Genomic DNA, 21,163 nt, shown 5'->3' on the forward strand with positions numbered 1-21,163 from the left:
TTACCACGTCCTTAATGATGGATTTCAGCATTTCCCCAACGACTGATGTCAGGCTAACTGGCCTGTAGTTCTCTGTTTTCTCTCTCCCTCCTTTCCTGAATAGCAGTGTTACATTTGCTGCCTTCCAATCCACTGGGACCGTTCTAGAATCTAGGGAATTTTAGAAGATCATAACTAATGCATCCACTATCTCTGCAGCCACCTCTTTTAGAACCCTAGGATGTAGGCTATCAGGTTCAAGGGATTTGTCGGCTTTTAGTCCCATTAGTTTCTCCAGTACTTTTTCTTTACTAATATTAATTACTTTAAGTTCCTCACTCTCAATAGACCCTTGGTTTCCCACTATTTCTGGTATATATTTTTTGTGTCTTCTACTGTGGAGACAGATACAAAATATTTGTTTAACGTCTCTGCCATTTCCTGATTCCCCATTATAATTTCTCCTGTCTCAGCCTCTAAGGGACCCATGTTTACTTTCGCTAATCTCTTCCTTTTTACACACTTGTAGAAGCTCTTACAATCTGTTTTTATATTTCTTGCTAGTTTACTCTCATATTCTATTTTCTCCCTCTTTATCAATTTTTTGGTCATCCTTTGCTGGTTTCTAAAATTCTCCCAATCCTCAGGCTTACTACTCTTCTTGGCAACATTATAAGCCTCTTCTTTTAATCTAATACTATCCTTAACTTCTTTAGTTAGCCACGGATGGATCACTTTTCCTGTGGAGTTTTTATTTCTCAATTGTATTTATATTCGTTGAGAATTATGAAATATTTCTTTAAATGTTCGCCATTGCAATCTACCATCATATCTTTTAATCTAATTTCCCAATCTACCATAGCCAACTCACCCCTTATACCTATGTAATTGGTTTTGTTTAAGTTTAAGACTTTAGTTTCAGACTTAAGTACTTCACTCTCAAACTCAATGTGAAATTCTATCATATTATGATTACTCTTCCCCAGAGGATCCCTTACTATGAGAATACTAATTAACTCTGCCTCACTACACAAGACAAGATCTAAAATAAACTGTTCCCTGGTTGGTTCCACGATGTTCTAGGAAACTGTCTCAAATGCATTCCATGAACTCGTCCTTCAAACTACTTTTGCCAATTTGATTTGCCCACTCTATTTGAAAATTAAAGTCTCCCACAATTATTGCATTACCTTTATTACAAGATCCTCTTATTTCTTGGTTAATATTCTGTCCAACAGTATAACTACTGTTAGGAGGCCTATAAACTGCTCCCACCAGTGTTTTCTGCCCCCTGTTATTTCTTATCTCTACTCATACTGATTCTACTTCTTGATCTTCTGAGCCAAGATCCTTTCTCACTACTGTCCTTATGTCATCCTTTATTATCAGGGCCACCACCACCCCCCACCAGCCCCTGCACCCCCACCCCCAACCCCAACCCGTCTTTTCGAAAAGTCAAGTACCCTGGAATATTTAGTTCCCAACCTTGGTCACCTTGCAACCACGCCTCAGTAATGGATATTAGATCAAACCCATTTATCTCTGTGCCATTAGTTCCTCTATCTTGTTACGAATGCTTTGTGCATTCAGATAAAGTGCCTTTAATTTAACTTTTTACTATTTTTCCCTGATTTGACCTTATTCACTGATGCACTATTACCATTAAACTCCCTCTCCCTTCCTGTCACACTCTGCTTATCTTTACCCAAATCGCTACACTGCTCTATGGCCTCGGCTTTTCTCTTTAGATTTATAAATTTCCCCCCACCTGAACCCCCTATCTACAGCCCTATTTATTCGATTCGCCAGGACACTGGTCCCAGCCCGGTTTAAGTGAAGCCCGTCCCAATGGAACAGCTCCCTCTTACCCCAGTACTGGTGCCAGTGCCCCATGAATCGAAACCCCTGTCTCCCACACCACTCTTTGATCTGTTTGTCCCTATGCCAATTTGGGTGTGGCTCAGGCAGTAATCCAGAGATTATTACCTTTGAGGTTCTGCTTATTATAATTTAGACCCTCGTTCCTCAAACTCCCTCAGCAGAACCTCATTCTTAGTTCTACCTATGTCGTTGGTTCCTATGTGGACCACGACAACTGGATCCTCCCCATGCTCCAAGTTCTTTTCCAGCCGTGAGATGATGTCCTTAACCCTGGCTCCAGGCAGGCAACACAGCCTTCAGGACTCCCGGTTGCAGTTGCAGAGAACAATATCTATCCCCCTGACTATACTCCCACATTCCTTTTCTCTCCTCTCACTTGAATGGTCTCCTGTACCATGGTGCTGTGGTCAGTTTGCCCATCCTCCCTGCAGTCTTTGATCTCATCCACACAGGTAGCAAGTGCCTCGTACCTGTTGGACAAGGTCAAAGGCTGAGGCTCCTCCATCACTGAATCCTGGATCCCCATACCTGCCTGACTCGCAGTCACATCCTCCTGTCCCTGACCACTGACCAAATCTAAACTACTACCTAAATTAGGGGGTGTGACTGCCTCCTGGGTCAAAGTGTCCAGGTAACTCTCCCCCTCCCTGATGCATCGCAATGTCTGCAGCTCAGACTCCAGCTCAAAACTCTGAGCCAAAGATCCTCGAACTGCAGACACTTACTGCAGATGCGGTTTCTCGGGATCTCATTGGTCTCCGCCTACTCCCACATCCTGCAGTTACAACACACCACCTGCCCTGCCATCCCTCTCTAAACTTGTTTTATATATTTAATTAGTTAATGTTTTTATTCACTTGATATTTTTAGTTTTATTAACTAATTAGTTTATCTAGTTTAAGTTATTGATTTAATCAAGTAATAGTTATAGTTTCCCAGCTCTTAGTTTAAATCACTGCCCTAGATTAGAGAGCAAAGGAAATGGTAATACTCACCAACCAATCACCCACCTGCTGTCCTGTGACGTTCGTCCTTGATTATTTCTTCTCTCCCTCTCCGCTGCTCCTTTATACCCGGACCCTGACCCCGGACCCCGGGTCTCTGCGCTTTATATCCCACCGCTCTCTCCCTCTCCGCTGCTCCTTTACATCCAGGTCTCCGGGCCACCATGCTTTCTATCCCTGCCACTCTCGCTGTGCTCTCTCTGCTGCTCCTTTATACCCGGACCCCAGGCCTCGGGCGCTTTATATCCCCAAACCATAGTTCTCCCCGCTTTATATCCCAGGGCCCCGGACCTCTGCGCTTTATATTCCTGCCACTCTCGCTGTGCTCTCGCTGCTTTTAATGTGCTGTTTAATTTTCTTTTTGTGAAACTGTAAAGACATCTGTTTAGATCACCCTGTGTTACTGTAGTGGTATATTAACACTGGCAGTAATCCAATACTAATGGTAATTAATCTTAATCCATGCAGTCTTTTTGTGTTAACTCCACTTTAACACAATAATGCAAAACATTAGATAATAATATGGGGCTATATTTTGTTTGAATAAACTAGACAGGTATTGTCCTGCTTTGAGGGAGTACACGAATGCGAATACATGCTGGCTAAGCCTGATTGGAAGCTGAGGTGATTTTCCCCTTCAGTTTTATCACCTCCCCACCTGAAGACGCTGACCTTTGTCGGGTTCCACAGGTCCCAGACGCTCTCCAATCCCTCTTCACGTGCGAGTCTAGACAGTGAGTATCAGCAAGCTACTTGGTGGTGCGTGCGGAGGTATCACAGCTGAGCCCCTTCAGTCCTTACCCAAGGTCTACCCTTGCACTTTCATGACTCATGACAGCTGCCCTCTGGTAGCTTGGCCATGTGGCCATTATTCATGCATGAACCTTGACCTGGAGCTGTGGAAGACATCACAGCCTCACCCAACATCCACACTTGGACACTTACATTAGAGGTTGCTGTATAGCGATCAGGAGCAGCAACACTTGGCCAAATAGCTTAGGGTTGGGGTAGCCATTCATTCATCCTGCCCCTACTGCTGCCTTGGCTGAAATCAGTGAACCCAAGACAGACTGGAGATCGAGCCAGGGACTTTGTGAACCTTATAACCATGGAATTATCAGGCACCTCAGTGTTCCAGACTGGAAGAATGCAATAAGGGGTCAGACATTTAGGACTGAGATGAGGAGGAATTTCTTCACTCAGAGGGCCATGAATATTTGCAATTCTCTACCCTAGTGGGCCGTGGATGCAGAATCATTGAGTATATTCAGGACTGAGATCGATAGATTTTTGGACTCTAAGGGAATCAAGTGATATGGGGATCGGGCAGGAAAGTGGAGTTGAGGTCGAAGATCAGCCTTGATCTTATTGAATGGCAGAGCAGGCTCGGGGGGCCGTAAGGCCGATTCCTGCTTATGAGGCATTCAACATCCTGTGAAGTATTTTCTTTTTAGATATGCAATACCTACATGTATATTGTATATCTATATACATTTTGATTCCATCATACTTTAGATCTGGCAACGTTAATATTCAGTAACTAATCACTATTACCATGTTAGAAAGTCGGAACTGGGGAGAAATCTGTTTGAGGAAAAATGAGTTTGTCGATGCCATGAGATTGAAAATGTCCTGTGTGGAGTGAACGTTTAAAGGGAAGGCCAGTAGCTGAAGGCTTAGTCCTGGCCAATATTTACCCCTCAACCAACATCACTTAAACAGATTATCTGGTCATTATCACATTGCTGTTTGTGGGAGCTTGCTGTGCACAAATTGGCTGCACCTTTCCTACATTACAACAGTGACTACATTTCAAAAGTACTTCATTGGCTGTAAAGTGCTTTGGGACGTCTTGAGGTCGTGAAAGGCGCTATATAAATGCATGTCTTTCTTTCTTAGTGATTACAGGTGTCAAATAAAGTTTGAGGGATTTGAGGGAGATATAAACGATTGAAAGGGGAGTGTTTACTATATGTATATTTATAAATGTTTGTTTTATATAAAAGTTGCAGTCAGTTTGTAATGTGTGCTGTGGTATTCAGAGAATCATCACAAGTGTTGCGATCAGTACTTGGGCGAGGCAGGGTTGCATTATTCCTGCATGACTTTGCATTTTCAGAAGTTCACAGCCTCTTGCAGACAGAAACAAACTTAACTCTTTAAATACCTTACCAAAGTCAGATTCTCCTTCTTTAATTGACCAATTCTCAACTCCTGTAGCTCCTCAGGAGATTTTTTATTATTCGTTCATGGGATGTGGGCATCGCTGGCAAGGCCAGCATTTATTGCCCATCCCTAATTGCCCTTGAGAAGGTGGTGGTGAGCCACCCTCTTGAACCGCTGCAATCCATGTGGTGATGGTTCTTCCACAGTGCTGTTAGGAAGGGAGTTTCAGGATTTTGACCCAGCGACAGTGAAGGAAGGGTGATATATTTCCAAGTCAGGATGGTGTTTGACTTGGAGGGGAACATGCAGGTGGTGTTGTTCCCATGTGCCTGCTGCTCTTGTCCTTCTGGGTGTAGAGGTTGCGGGTTTGGGAGGTGCTGTTGAAAAAGCCTTGGCGAGTTGCTGCATTGCATCCTGTGGATGGTACACACTGCAGCCACAGTGCGCCAGTGGTGAAGGGAGTGAATGTTTAGGGTGGTGGATGGGGTGCCAATCAAGCGGGCTGCTTTGTCCTGGATGGTGTTGAGCTTCTTGAGTGTTGTTGGAGCTGCACTCATCCAGGCAAGTGGAGAGTATTCCATCACACTCCTGACTTGTGCCTTGTAGATGGTGGAAAGGCTTTGGGAGTCAGGAGGTGAGTCACTCGCCGCAGAATACCCAGCCTCTGACCTGCTCTTGTAGCCACAGTATTTATATGGCTGGTCCAGTTAAGTTTCTGGTCAATGGTGACCCCCAGGTTGTTGATGGTTGGGGATTCGACGATGGTAATGCTGTTGAATGTCAAGGGGAGGTGTTTAGACTCGCTCTTGTTGGAGATGGTCACTGCCTGGCACTTGTATGGTGCGAATGTTAATTGCCACTTATGAGCCCAAGCCTGGATGTTGTCCAGGTCTTGCTGCATGCGGGCACGGACTGCTTCATTATCTGAAGGGTTGCGAATGGAACTGAACACTGTGCAATCATCAGCGAACATCCCCATTTCTGACCTTATGATGGAGGGAAGGTCATTGATGAAGCAGCTGAAGATGGTTGGGCCTAGGACACTGCCCTGAGGAACTCCTGCAGCAATGTCCTGGGGCTGAGATGATTGGCCTCCGATAACCACTACCATCTTCCTTTGTAAACAATTTTACAACACCAAGTTATAGTCCAGCAATTTTATTTTAAATTCACAAGCTTTCGGAGGCTTCCTCCTTCCTCAGGTGAACGTTGTTGGAAAACATCGTTCACCTGAGGAAGGAGGAAGCCTCCAAAAGCTTGTGAATTTAAAATAAAATTGCTGGACTATAACTTGGTGTTGTAAAATTGTTTACAATTGTCAACCCCAGTCCATCACCGGCATCTCCACATCACATCTTCCTTTGTGCTAGGTATGACTCCAGCCACTGGAGAGTTTTTCCCCTGATTCCCATTGGCTTCAATTTTACTCGGGCTCCTTGGTGCCACACTTGGTCAAATGCTGCCTTGATGTCAAGGGCAGTCACTCTCACCTCACCTCTGGAATTCAGCTCTTTGTCCATGTTTGGACCAAGACTGTAATGAGGTCTGGAGCCGAGTGGTTCTGGCGAAGCCCAAACTGAGCATCGGTGAGTAAGTGCTGCTTGATAGCACTGTCGACGACACCTTCCATCACTTTGCTGATGATTGAGAGTAGACTGATGGGGGGATAATGGCCGGATTGGATTTGTCCTGCTTTTTGTGGACAGGACATACCTGGGCAATTTTCCACATTGTCGGGTGGATGCCAGTGTTGCAGCTGTACTCGAACAGCTTGTCTAGAGGGGCAGCTAGTTCTGGAGCACAAGTTTTCAGCACTACAGCCGGGATGTTGTAGGGGCCCATAGCTTTTGCTGTTTCCAGTGCACTCAGCCATTTCTTGATATCACGTGAAGTGAATCGAATTGGCTGAAAACTGGCTTCTGTGATGGTGGGGATATCAGGAGGAGGCCGAGATGGATCATCCACTCGGCACTTCTGGCTGAAGATGGTTGCAAACGCTTCAGCTTTGTCTTTTGCACTCATGTGCTGGAGTCCGCCATCATTGAGGATGGGAATGTTTACAGAGCCTCCTCCTCCCGTTAGTTGTTTAATTGTCCACCACCATTCACGACTGGTTGTGGAAGGACTGCAGAGCTTTGAAATGATCCGTTGTTTGTGGAATCGCTTAGCTCTGTCTATAGCACATCGTTTCCGCTGTTTAGCATGCATGTAGTCCTGAGTTGTAGCTTCACCAGGTTGGCACCTCATTTTTAGGTACGCCTGGTGCTGCTCCTGGCATGCTGTTCTACATTCCTCGTTGAACCAGGATTGATCCCCTGGCTTGTTGGTAACGGTAGAGTGAGGAATATGCCGAGCCATGAGATTACAGATTGTGCTGGAATACAATTCTGCTGCTGCTGAAGGCCCACAGCGCCTCATGGATGCCCAGTTTTGAGCTGCTAGATCTGTTCTGAATCTATCCCATTTAGCACGGTGATAGTGCCACACAACACATTGGATGGTATCCTCAGTGCGAAGACGGGACTTCGTCTCCACGAGGACTGTGCGGTGGTCACTCCTGCCAATACCGTCATGCTCAGATGCATTTGCAACAGGTAGATTGGTGAGGACAAGGTCAAGTAAGTTTTTTCCTTGTGTTGGTTCGCTCACCGCCTGCCGCAGGCCCAGCCTGGCAGCTCTGTCCTTCAGGACTCGGCCAGCTCGGTCAGTCGTGGTGCTACCGAGCCACTCTTGGTGATGGACATTGAAGTCCTCACCCAGAGTACATTCTGTGCCCTTGCTACCCTCAGTGCTTCCTCAACATGGAGGAGGACTGATTCATCAGCTGAGGGAGGACAGGAGGTGGTAATCAGCAGGAGGTTTCCTTGCCCATGTTTGACCTGATGCCACGAGATTTCATGGGGTCCAGAGTCAATGTTGAGGACTGCCAGGGCCACTCCCTCCTGACTGTATATCACTGTACCGCCACCTCTGGTCGGTCTGTCCTGCCGGTGGGACAGGACACACCCAGGGATGGTGATGGAAGAGTCTGGGACATTGGCTGAAAGATATGATACTGTGAGTATGGCTATGTCAGGCTGTTGCTTGACTGGTCTGTGGGACAGCTCTACACAATTTTGGCACAAGTCCCCAGAGGTTAGTGAGGAGGACTTTGCAGGGTCAACTGGGCTTGGTTTGTCTTTGTCGTGTCCGGTGCCTAGTGGTCCGTCCGGTTTTATTCTTATTGTGACTTTTTTTAGTGAGATTGTGCAACTGAGTGGCTAGCTAGGCCATTTCAGAGGCAATTAAGAATCAACCACATTGCTGTGGGTCTGGAGTCACATATAGGCCAGAGTGGATAAGGATGGCAGGTTTCCTTCTCTAAAGGACATTAGTGAACCAGATGGGTTTTTACGACAATCCAGTAGTTTCATGGCCACCATTACTGATGCTAGTTTTTCTATTCCAGATTTTTATTTAATTAATTGAATTTAAATTCCCCAGCTGCCGTGGCGGGATTTGAACTCATGACTCCGGATTATTAATCCGTGGCCTCTGGATTACTAGTCCAGTAACATAACCACTATGCTACCGTACTCCACAATTGCTGTGTGTGTGTGTGTGTGCGCGTTCCGCCACATCACCCAACTTAGTGATTCGCATCTGTGAGCCTAGACAATGTGTGGCAGTAAGCTATTCAACCATATTGGGGTGGGGGGGGAAGGGGGGAGACTATGACTGAGACCAATTCCTGACCGTACATGGACTTTGCAGCAAGGGGCACTGACTAACAATTAGATGTGGGCAACTTGGCAGATTATCCCTTCAATAGCTCCCATGGCTGAGGTCAGTTTAATGAAGTGCAGACTGAGGCTTGAACCTGGCACCTTCTGGATTCAATGGGTCAGTACTGCCCGGGTGCTTTAAACACTGGGGAGCTCATTCTTGCACCTTCAGCAGCTTACCGCATATTCATTACAAACAAATAAATAAATTAGGATGGCTTCAATGCTGCCCCAACAGTTCAACTGGTAAATGCACCATGGAACTGAGGTATATAGGCCAAGTAGGCAGCGGGGGCTCCCACCTGTGGAACTGTAACCCAGCAGGGGCTCCCACTTGTGGAACTGTACCCTAGCGGGGGGTCCCACCTATGGAACTGTAACCCAGCAGGGGCTCCCACTGATGGAACTGGACCCCAGCATGGACTCCATTCTGTGGAACTGTACCCTAGCATGGACTCCCACCTGTGGAATTGTATCCCAGCAGGCGCTCCCACCGATGGAACTGTACCCCAGCAGGCTCTCCCACCTGTGGAATTGTATCCCAGCAGGCTCTCCCACCTGTGGAACTGTACCCCTGCAGGGACTCCCACCTGTGGAACTGTACCCCTGCATGGTCTCCCACCTGTGGAACTGTACCCCAGCATGGACTCCCACTTGTGGAATTGTACCCCAGCAGTTGCACCCACCTGTGGAACTGTACCCCAGCAGTTGCACCCACTGATGGAACTGTACCCCAGCAGTTGCACCCACCGATGGAACTGTACCCTAGCAGGCTCTCCCACCTGTGGAACTGTACCCCAGCAGGCTCTCCCACCTGTGGAACTGTACCCCAGCAGGCTCTCCCACCTGACTAACAGGAAAGTATTTTAATTATTAACCTTTCATATTGAGCATTTATTTTTGTGAAATGGCAAAGCTAAAGTGATAATAATTAATCTTATTAAATGCACCTCACAGGCTACAGCTGAATTCCACTTGCAAATGTAATGGGCAGGCCTTGGCTAAATAGAGAATTTTAACCAATGACAGTTAAATATATTCCCTCAGACTGCTCCTGCAATGCCCCACCTACAAGTCGAGCTACTCCACCTGTTCGTTTCTTTTTTTTTCAAAGGCTCTATAACGCGCCTTCTCCTCCGCTTTCAAGACCAGTTAACAACAGTTCTGGGAGCAGATCAGGAAGTAAGTACAGTTATCAACTGTGTGTAACACACACACACACCCTACTTCAAAAACATCACAGGTAGGAACATCTCAGAACCGACTGGCAGGAGAGAGGGAGAGCAGGTAGATCACTGTCCTTTTTAGTCGAGTTTGAACAGACTGTGTGAGTGTTTTTGTAACATTTTTTTTTCTGTGAAACCAACTTGTTACACATTGCGTCTGTGCTGCTATTGGAGGCTGAGAGAGACAGCATTTCATTGCTGGTCATTATTGGCAGTTCTCTAACGTTTAATATTGATTGTCTTAGATGTTTGCCAACGAAACCTTTTTTTTTTGTTTTCAAGTCTGTTGTTGCATTTGGCAGAGGGTTCACCGAGAGGGTGCCTGAGGGTTATAAGGAAGTATTCTCCTCGGCCACATGTTTCCCGGGCATAAATCTTGGATGATGCCGTGACAGCCTCTAGCCGGCGGTTTTAATGGGACTTGCGCTGATTCTAAAACCAAAGAAAGGGCGAGTTTCACTTTACTTTGAACGAGTCTTCCCGCCTCACAAGTGAGTCCACATGAAAGGTCACGGAGCGTCCCGCAAAAGATATCGCTCGAGTTTCAGCATTATCCCCCGTGGTAATTCAAGTAAAAGTACAGGGAGGTGGGGTTGTCCGGTTCCTGCGAGTCTAGGACTTTGTTTCAGTTGAGAAATGCTGCCTCTCTGCACAGGAATTCGCGCCCCTTAAACCATTCTTTCCTTGCTGCTTCTTTCCCCAACTTTAAAATTCTGTTTGAAACCTGTCTCTCTCGGCGACACTTTCAGTCACACGTAACTCCCTGCTCAGTGCCCACTGCCTCCTGTGTAAGAGGAAAGGAGATTAGAAAACACTTCCCAACTGATGGATAGCTTTTGATTACCTTTGAGTGAATTTGCCCACAAACAGTAAATGCATAGCCAGATTTTTAAAAACTTTTTGTTGGTAGAGAGAGGAATATCGACCAGGACACTTGGATAACTCCCTGCTGTCCTTGGAGTAGTGCTATGGGATCTTTAAGGTCCACCTGAGCAGACAGAAGGGGCCTTTTATGTCTGAATAAACATTAGATTTGGTGTGGTAATAACTAGCAGCTTTTATTTCCAGACCCTCTAGCACATTCCGTCAAAGAATAACAAACAATACAAGAGATACCTTGGAGTGTAATTGCTACAGGGTGTTTACTCCTATCAGGTGGTGTTCAGTTAACAATATGCAATATCATAGATAACAAAAAATGCACCTCTGACAATGCGGCACTCCCTCAATACGGCATTGAAGTGGCAGTCTCAATTATGTGCTTAAATCTGTAGCAGGACTTGAACTCATAATCACCTGATTCAGAGATGAGTGTGCTATCAACTGAGCCAAGGACTTTGAGACAGCTCATTCACTGTATACATCTTAAGCAGTTGTTGTTACTTTTTTTAGAACCTAACCAGGTAACTACTAGTTAGCAGCTCAAATGTCACAAGATACGGTCTCTAATTTTCCAGCGTAACAAACATACAGTTTTGTGTATTGCTGAAGAATCACTCGCACTAGGACAGTCCCTGGCCTGAGGTGGGTTAACTAATCTCAGTCGAGCTGGCAATCGGGCCACTTCAGCACCACTTAGAGAGGGGAAAAATCAGCTTGGGTTCCGAGTCCCCATCACCATCAAACGACCCTTGCAGGAAAGTGCTTCTGGGTGGTGGCCGAGTGGGAAACAGGAATGGGGTAGGCTGCGATGCCCCCCCACAGTCAAATAGCCGGCCAGTGCTCTCTAGGCTGATGCACGGAGAGTGTACCGGAGTGGCGCTGGCACTCCTGGAGCCCGATCCCAGCTGCCGTGCAAAAATACGCTGGAAATTGCTTTTGATTATCATGAATCTATTCAAGTAGCATGCTGTGTTTATCTTGGGAGATCGGTTTGTGTTTTGGAGATGATGGGGGTGGGGGTGGGGGTGGGGGTGGGGGAGGGCCCCTCTCTCTGGAGGGGTGAATGAACGCAATTAATATTGAGTTAGCACCCTGTGTTAATTTGAAAAGCACGTGTGTTCTAACCCATCTGGTTTTCCAAGCTGCTTGACCTTTATTGAGGCATTCGAGTTTCTTCTGAGCCTAAAAACCTGAATGATTTGAAGAATGTCAGACAGTTTGTGCACGGGATTTGTTGTGAATTTCTGTGCAACTAATTCCTTGGTGAATAATTAAATCTGTTCTGTGTTCTTATTCACACTTAAATCCTATATCACCACAATGTTCTATGACAAACTAATGAGATATGTTAATGAGAAGGTTGTAAAATATCTAAATGTAATAATCTTTTTTTTCCCCTCCTTTTTTCTGCCGGTTTCTCCCCCTCTCCAGAGGGCATATTTTTAAAACTCATTTACATTTTCTTTCGCTCCTCCTCTCTCGCTCTTTTGCGCTCTCTCTCTGTCTCAAGGTAAGAAAGAAAGAAAACTTGCATTTATATAGCGCCTTTCAGAACCTCAGGACGTCCAAAAGCACTTAATAATCCTTCCCTTGGCCAAATCTCATAACGTTACACTTCTCCATGTTCAGTTGTATCTGCTACATCTCTGCTACAGATCCTAACTGCCCTAGGTCCTTTTGGATTTGTACACTTTGGTGATGGTTAGGGTTAGGGTTAATGTACACATTGGTGATCCTCATTTACCACTGCTCTCAGTTTGGTGTCATCTGAAAATTTAGAGACATCTTGGCCATCCTCCAAATCATTTATAAATGTTATAAACTACGGTGGTCACAACATTGACCCCTGTAGCACATCACTAACAACTGGCCGCCACTCATCCATCTCCCCATGCACCACAATTCACTGAGGTCTATCAGCTAGTCAGTTTCTAATCCACTCTCATGCGTTGCCATGTATCCCATGGACCTGAACCTTATGCAGTACACTGTTTTGTGGGACAATGTCAAACGCCCTTTTGAAATCCAGGTGTTTAATACCTCACTGCCTCACTTCTATCCTTGAGGTTCATAACCCTCTCAAGGAAATCCAATACGATGTATTCCAATACTCTCCTGGCCGGCCTCCCATCTTCCACCCTCCATAAACTTGAGCTCATCCAAAACTCTGTTGTCCGTATCCTAACTCGCACCAAGTACTGTTCCCCTATCACCCCTGTGCTCGTTGACCTACACTCACTCGGAGAGCACACACGAGCACTTTCCTGCAAGGGCCGTTCAATCGTGATGAGGACTTGGAACCTGAGCTGATTTTTCCCCTCTCTAAGAGGTGCTGAAATACCCCAATGTGCTCCCGGTCCCGCAGTCCCTCGATTTTAAAATTCTCATCCTCATGTTCAAATCCCTCCATGGCCTCACTCCTCCCTATCTCTGTCACCTCCTCCAGCCCTACAACCCTTCAAGATCTCTGCGCTCCTCCAATTCTGGCCTCTTGCGCATCCCTGATTTTCATCCCTCCACCATTGGCTGCTGTGCCATCAGCTGCTTAGGCCCTAAGCTCTGGAATTCCCTCCCTAAACCCCTCTGCCTCTCCTCCTTTAAGACGCTCCTTAAAACCTACCTCTTTGATCAAGCTTTTGGTTACCTGTCTTAATATCTCCTTATGTGGCTCAGTGTCAAATTTTGTTTGATAATTGCTCCTGTGAAGCGCCTTGGGACGTTTTACTATGTTAAAGGCGCTATATAAATGCAAGTTGTTGTTGTCGTCAAGTGTCTTGTTGCCATTCTCACTGGATCATGTTTTGATTCAATGTGAGGCTAGTCTTGTCTCAATAACCAACATCCTTGCCTCCCATGGTAACTGGTGTTATGAGTCCATTGAACAAACTAATTGTGGAACTGGATCTACTGTTGGGGACACATTCATACCTGTGTAAAAATATTCATTCCGATAAAGTCTTTCTCCTGGAATGACAAAGGAATAGCACCTGTTGTGCAACGTGACCCAACCTCCCGTTCCCTTCTCCGATTACTTTTTGCTGGACTAGCTGAGATCTTAGTCTTACTCTTCACCTCCTCTCCCCCTCTCTCTCCTCCTTTAAGCTGCTTAAAACCTACCTCTTTGACCAAGCAATTCGTCACCTGTCCTAATGTCTCCTTCTTTGGCTCGGTGTCAATTTCTTTCCCATTATGCTGTAGTGAATCACCTTGGGATGTTTTGCTACTTTAAGGGCGCTATATAAATGCAAGTTGTTGTTGTTCTACATAAGAGCCACATTGCATTGCATACAGCACAGAAACAGGCCATTCAGCCCCACTGGTCTATGCTGGTTTTTATACTCCAGGTGAGCTTCCTCCCACTCTAATTACCTCTTCTCACTCTGCCTCCATTTCCCTTCTCCCTCATGTATGCATCAAGCCTCCCCTTAAATGCATCAATTCTATTTAATTTTGGGAAACTGGTATCCATGGCTTGGACTTAGTTGTGAGAACACTAAAAACTGAACCATGGTTGACTCAGCATGTGGTGTTCACATCACTAAATCCACAAAGTCTGTAAATTATTTTGGAAGGGAATTAGACAGTTGCTTGAAAAAGAGGAATATAAAAAAGTACAGGGAGCAAGCAGCAGAGAGGGATTGGACTTAGTGGCTCATGTGGAGAAAAACACCAGCGCAGACTCGATGGGCCAAATGGCCTAGTCAACACTCAATGGCGTAAAAATTTGAGCACGGCCAAAAATGGGTGCGCAGGGATCAATCCCCGTGCCTGAATCGATATGCCCGAGGCCCACGTAATATTGGGCCTTGAACCTCATTTTCATCGAGCTGGTGAGCTTCAGACACCTAATGGGCATTCCCAGGTAGCTCGGCGGAGAAGAGGACTCAAAGATCAGGCCACTGCGTCGCTGGCAGCGACCCTCAGCTAAGTCCTTAAAGGGGACCAAAAGAGGGGACGCGATCGGGGATGGTGGGTAGCGATCCGTAGCGATCCACAGCGATTGGGAAGGTAGCAGCTGGGATTGGAAGGGAGGGGGCGACGGTGGTTTTCGGGAGGGGTTGAGGTAGCGACGGAGGAGGTGTCGAGGTTGCGATCAGGGGTCGGGGGAGCGGCGGCCGGGAGCGGTGGGGTTGGGAGGAGCACTCCCACTCCTCCGGGCTCCACATTCAGGTGTATATTTTAAACACTTACCTTGTTGCACCACCTGTTAGGCCGCATGTAAAGCTGGTTTTCCTGAACGCAGCCAGCCCAGCACCTCAGGGGAACCCAGTATCGCAGAGGGGGCCTCAAACAAGCATTAGGCCCATTTGAAAAAGCAAAGGGCCTAATGCTTATTTCAGGCGTGGGCCCCGGATGCCTGTTTTTTTAGCCTACACCAATATGGTGATCAACGCACTTCCGTCTAATAATCATGTGCTTCCTGCGCGCCATTTTGGAGGTTTAGCAGGACAATTAGCGCCTGGAAAATGGACACTGTGTGGTCGAATTTCCAGGTCTATAGTTCTATAAAGCCTGCTCTCCTAGAATTCAATCTAAACAAACACCATTATAAAAATGACTTAACTCTCTCTCTCTGACACCTATTATGGGTTATTGAGAGAATGGAGAAGGCTCTTTCTGTACTGAAGACAGTGATACTTGATAGATGTGGTTTCATGGGAATTGGCTCTCCTCACATTACATCACACCGGTTGGGCTATTCTTCATGTGTAAGTCGAGACAGCCTGAAGGAGGAAGGTACAGTCAACCTGAATCCTGCCCTCACTTTCCGGCAGGAGTCACTGGAAAGGGACGAGGGGCAGAAACTTACTCCCCTGCCTAACAGTGGTACGGCCAACTGATGTACTTATCTCAACACCCCAACTCCGATTGGCTAACTCGGCACAGATCGGAGATCAAACCTGCGAACTTTCTGATCTGTGTGGTCCAGCACCATTCCGATGAGTGTATTTACCAACGGAGCCACCAGACAAGCACTGGAGGAGTAAGTGGTAGAAAGATAGAATTGGGACCACAGTAGTGTACGTTCTGCGGATACATTGCCTCAACAGTAGCAGTAAAGCTAAGTTCCAGTGCTTCATGAAATCAGTTTGTGGAGGACATGCTTGTTTCTGTATTTTAACCAATCTCATTAAAAACCCAGAGTAGTGTGACTTTCATTTATATAGTGCTTTTCTTGACCTCAGGACGTCCCAAAGCACAGCCAATTTGCACACAAGGTCCCACAAATAGCAATGTGATAATGACCAGATCATCTATTTTAGGGATAAATATTGGTTGAGGGATAAATATTGGCCAGGACATGGACAATTTCCTTGCTCTGCTTCGAATATTGCCATGGGATCTTTTACATCCAACTACGAGGGCAGACGGGGCCCCGGTTTAACACCTCATTCGAAAGACGGCACCTCTGACAGTGCAGCACTCCCTCAGTATGTGCTGGTATCAGCCTAGATTATGTGCTTAAGTCTCCGGAGAGGAACTTGAATCCACAACCTTCAGAGTCAGAGGCGAGGCTGACCAACTGAGCCAAGGCTGACACCAGTTAGCTATAACTTCTGGAGAAAGCAACACTGAACACGCTCTAGAAACAACCTTAAGAATCATTACAGTCATAAGTTTAAAAAAGAAACTTGCTTATAGTTGGTGGCCCGGGGGCTGCTGAAGAATCCTGAGCAAAGCAGGCCCGACTACTCATCGGGAACAAGTTTTGTACAGGGGTTCTGCAACAGGCGTTAGGCCCCTCGTTAACATATTTGAGGGACCTCACGCTTGTTTTAGACGCCGCCTGGGATGCCTAAAAGATGGTCCCCACACCCATTGCTAAATTGGTATGCTTTGTGCCCGTTTTAAGCCAAAAAAAAATTAGCGCAATGCAGACCCATTTCTACCCACCCCTCCAGGTTTCTCCATTCTTTCCTTGCAACTCAATCCTTTGATGCCAGGGATCAGCCTTGTTTCTCTTCTCTGCACCACCTTCGTGGCTTGAATGTTTCCTTCATGCCTTGGTAATTAAAACTGAACCCAATGCTTGAGGTGTGGTCTGATTCAGGCATCACGCGTTTTTAGCATGACTTTTGTGGCTTATATTCAGCCGACCTACAATATAATTAGGTATTCTATTCAATGTTTAATTAGCTTGAGACTGGACATCCAGTTATGAGTATTGACCGACATTTTTTTAGTTGCTAATAAATTTGTCAACAAATGTTTAGTGTTCAATTAGTGCCTAATTTAGAAATTTAGCAGCATCAATTCTGTACGTGAAGCAAGGGGCCAATTATATGGAAGGCAAGTCAATGCAATGATATCATTATTTGAGGAATCTTACAACACCAGGTTATAGTCCAACAATTTTATTTTAAAATCACAAGCTTTCGGAGATTATCTCCTTCGTCAGGTGACTCACTGCTCACCTGACGAAGGAGATAATCTCCGAAAGCTTGTGATTTTAAAATAAAACTGTTGGACTATAACCTGGTGTTGTAAGATTCCTTACATTTGTCCACCCCAGTCCATCACCGGCATCTCCACATCATCATTATTTGAAGCTTCATGTTACGTATTTTGTCAGTTCAATTAATGACAGGAGCAAAAATATATTGTTGATCTTCCCTGATGGCTTAATGGACAGAGTGGGACCAAACCACACAGCCTAGAAGGTCCCAGGATTAATTCCTGGTCTGAGCTGGGTTACCTGACTTCATCCTGAGCAGGGCTTGGGGTGCTTCAATTGACCTCAACATATGTGGTTAAAATAGTGGGGAAATCGGTCAGGTTTCCACCCTCCGTAAACTTGAGTTCATCCAAAACTCTTCTGCCTGTATCCAAAGTCACACCAAGTCCCGTTTACCCATCACCCCTGTGCTCGCTGACCTACATTGGCTCCCAGTCCACCAATGCTTTGATTTTAAAATTCTCATCTTCATGTTCAAATCCCTCCGTGGCCTCGTCCCTCCCTATCTCTGTAACCTCCTTCAGCCCTACAACCCCCCCTCCCCAAGAAATCTACATTCCTCCAACTCTGGCCTCTTGTGCATCCCCCACTTCCTTAGCCTCACCATTGGCGCCTGTGCCTTCTGCCATCTAGGCCCTAAGCTCTGGAATTCCCTCCCTAAACCTCTCCACCTCTCACTGCTCCTTCAAGATACTCCTTAAAACCTACCTCTTTGACTAAGCATTTCATCATCCCTCCTAATGTCTACTCCTTTGGCTCGTTGTCCATTTTAGTCTGCTTACACTCCTGTGAAGCGCCTTGGGACGTTGTAGGCGCTATATAAATGCAAGTTGTTGTTGCGTTAGACACCTCCAACCTCCCTATTTCCCTCTCCTTCAAATCCACCTCTTTGACCAAGTTTTTGGTCACCCCTCCCAGTCCCACCTCCCTTTAGCTCAAGGTTCATATTTGACTCAAGCCTCTCTAAAACACAACCAGAGCTCGGCTCCACAGACCAATCGATATGCACCAATACAATCCAGCAAGTAGGAGTTTATAGTGATAGTAATCTATACAATTCTCCAGCACAAACATAATCTTTGCGATTTTTGTTGGGGATCAAAGGATTTTAAAGTAGGGGCTTGTAAGCATGGAAAAAGATGTGTCCCATCAACAAGGGTTGGGTGAATGGATGGAGGCAAGCAATAGTAAGTGGGGAAATTGACAATATGATGGAAGAGATCTAATGGATAATTCTCAACAAAGTGAAGGTTTGATCCATGGTCCGTGTTGAGTTAGCAGTGAGGGCAGTACCATAACCTTCAGTGGCCTTCTGTTAGGGGGCAGAAAAATTAGTCAGGGCTTCTGCTGCCAATTGACATCCACTAGTTCCTGCTATAAAGCTCATGTGAGTGGACATTGGGCAAGGACAGACTGTAATGGCCGCCCACAGTCGAATAGTCTGTCGACACGCACTGCGGCAGGCTCACGTGTAGAATGGCCATTTGAACAAGGCACCGAAATGTGGCCAGTGCCTGTGGAACCGCATCCGAACACGAGTCTCCGGCTTGAACAGAGTAGCGGAGGCAATTGCGAAGAGACAGCAATGGGTAAGTGGAGGTATTAAGGCCAGGAGAGGAGAACATGACTAAAAAAGAACAAGATGGGAACTGGTTGAACTGGAGTCAAAAGTTGTTGCATAAACAAAATACCGTTACAAAGTACAAACCTAATGTGGGGGAGTCCAAAACTAGAGGTCATAAATATAAAATAGTCGCTAATAATTCCAATAGAGAAATTAGGAGAAACTTCTTTACCCAAAGAGTGGTAAGAATGTGGAACTTGCTACCACAAGCAGTAGTTGAAGCAAATAGCATAGATACATTTAAGGGAACGCTAGATAAGTGCATGACGGAGAAAGGAATAGAAGGGTATCCTGATAGAGTTAGATGAAGTAAGGAGGGAGGATGCTCGTGTAGAGCATAAATACCGGCATAGACCAGTTGGGCTGAATGGCCTGTTTCTGTGCTGTGGTTTCGATGTAACTCAATGTAATTAAACACTGTGACACAGAACCAACATAACAACCATCTCTCTAAATGCAATTAATTCTTGTCAGTCAGATTATCTGAGTACACAGTGCTGGGTACACTGAATAAAACTCAATTCAGTTTCCATAATTGCAGAAATGAATATCTATGGGATTATACAGCAAGTTGCATCAAGCCCTGACCATGTTCCCATCCTCAACCTCAATCTTGTCCCATCCCAGATAATACTTTCATATCTTACAACAACAGCAACTTGTATTTATTTAGCGCCCTTAAGGTAGAAAAATGTCCCATTATAGCCGTGCATTATAAATGAGGTTACAATGTTGCCAGAACCAGAGACCAAACCTATTATGTGGACTCCAAAGTAATTAGAACAGAAATTGGAAAGGAATGTCCTATGTTACCTTTTGGCGGAGGTGGAAATAGTTGGAGGAAAATCAAAGAAATGGAAGCACGGAATGAGAAAAGGTGGTCTGGCCCATGGAGCATCTCCTTCTGATTATCCAGGTATAACTTGCACTGAAATGGGGGCTCTCCAAACTAATCTGCTGGGGGGATGTGGAGAACCACAAGGAAAATTACAAAGAGGAGAAATCTCTGTGGGTTTTTTCTTGAGTCTTGAAGGATTTGAAACTCCAGGCTATCTGGCGTAATATTGGCTCAAACCTGATTAGTTACATTCTATAGATGCCATTCCCACGTGCGAAGCAACAATGTTCTATAAACATTTGATCATCTCGGTCTGTATTTGTCTCTCCAATCTTCAACCCACTCATTATTTGATATCTCTTCAACTCCTACGTAAGCGAATTGGCATGGCATTAGCCAGTTTCTGTTGGAGCCCTTTCCATAGATGTACGATGCTTTGGGAAAAACTACTTCTAATCTTTTACTCGAGGTTTGCTAATTCAGCTGTTAGGCCGGTTTGCAATCAAAAGTTGTACCTATATTGCCATAGCTTTTTAGCACTGTAAAGATCTGCATTGAGTCCCTGCTTAGTCTTCCTGTCAACGGTAAGGGGAACATCTTGCCTTTGTTGCTCTTAAAGCACAGAGATCACAAAATAATTAACGGTGAGGAAGGCCATTTGGTCCATCTTAGCTCATCTGTCCAGAATGACCCCAAAGTCTCCCCATTGCAATATCCAACTGATTCTTTCTCGACCCCTCCACTGTCTCTTATTTGTCACACTGCTTGTCCAATGAGCAAAAATTTCCTCCAACTAAATATTGGGAAGACCAAAGCCATTGTCTTTGGTCCCTGCCACAAATTCCGTTCCCTAGTCACTGACTCTCTCCCTCTCCTTGGCCACTGTCTGAGGCTGAACCAGACCGTTTGCAGCCTTGGCGTCCTACTTGACCCTGAGATAAGCTTCCGACCACATATCCGTGCCATCACCAAGACCGCCTACTTCCACCTCTGTAACATTGCCAATCTGCGCCCCTGCCTCAGCTCATCTGCTGCTGAATCCCTCATCCATGCCTTTGTTACCTCTAGACTCGACTATTACAAAGCTCTCCTGGACGACCTCCCATCTTCCAATTTCCATAAACTTAAGCTCATCCAAAACTCTGCTGCCCGTATACTAACTCAGACCAAGTCCCGTTCGCCCCTCACCCCTGTGTTCGCTGACCTACATTGGCTCCCGGTCCGGCAATGCCTCGATTTTAAAATTCACATCCTTGTTTTCAAAACCCTCCATAGCCTCGCCCCTCCCTATCTCTGTAACCTCCTCCAGTCCTACAACCCTCCAAGACCTCTGTGCTCCTCC

At 45.8% G+C, this 21,163-nt stretch overlaps 1 protein-coding gene across 1 annotated transcript in view; it reads left to right on the forward strand.

Annotated features, from left to right (window-relative positions):
* The first annotated feature begins 9,865 nt into the window (after positions 1 to 9,865).
* Positions 9,866 to 21,163, forward strand: part of LOC137301746 (membrane progestin receptor gamma-B-like) — a 72,852-nt gene continuing 61,554 nt past the window's right edge. The window contains exon 1 of the mRNA XM_067971364.1: positions 9,866 to 9,976. The gene's annotated coding sequence lies outside the window, so the exon portion shown is untranslated. The remainder of the gene's footprint in view (positions 9,977 to 21,163) is intronic.

Source organism: Heptranchias perlo, chromosome 34, assembly GCF_035084215.1.
Source record: "Heptranchias perlo isolate sHepPer1 chromosome 34, sHepPer1.hap1, whole genome shotgun sequence".
Classification (NCBI taxonomy): Eukaryota; Metazoa; Chordata; class Chondrichthyes; order Hexanchiformes; family Hexanchidae; genus Heptranchias; species Heptranchias perlo.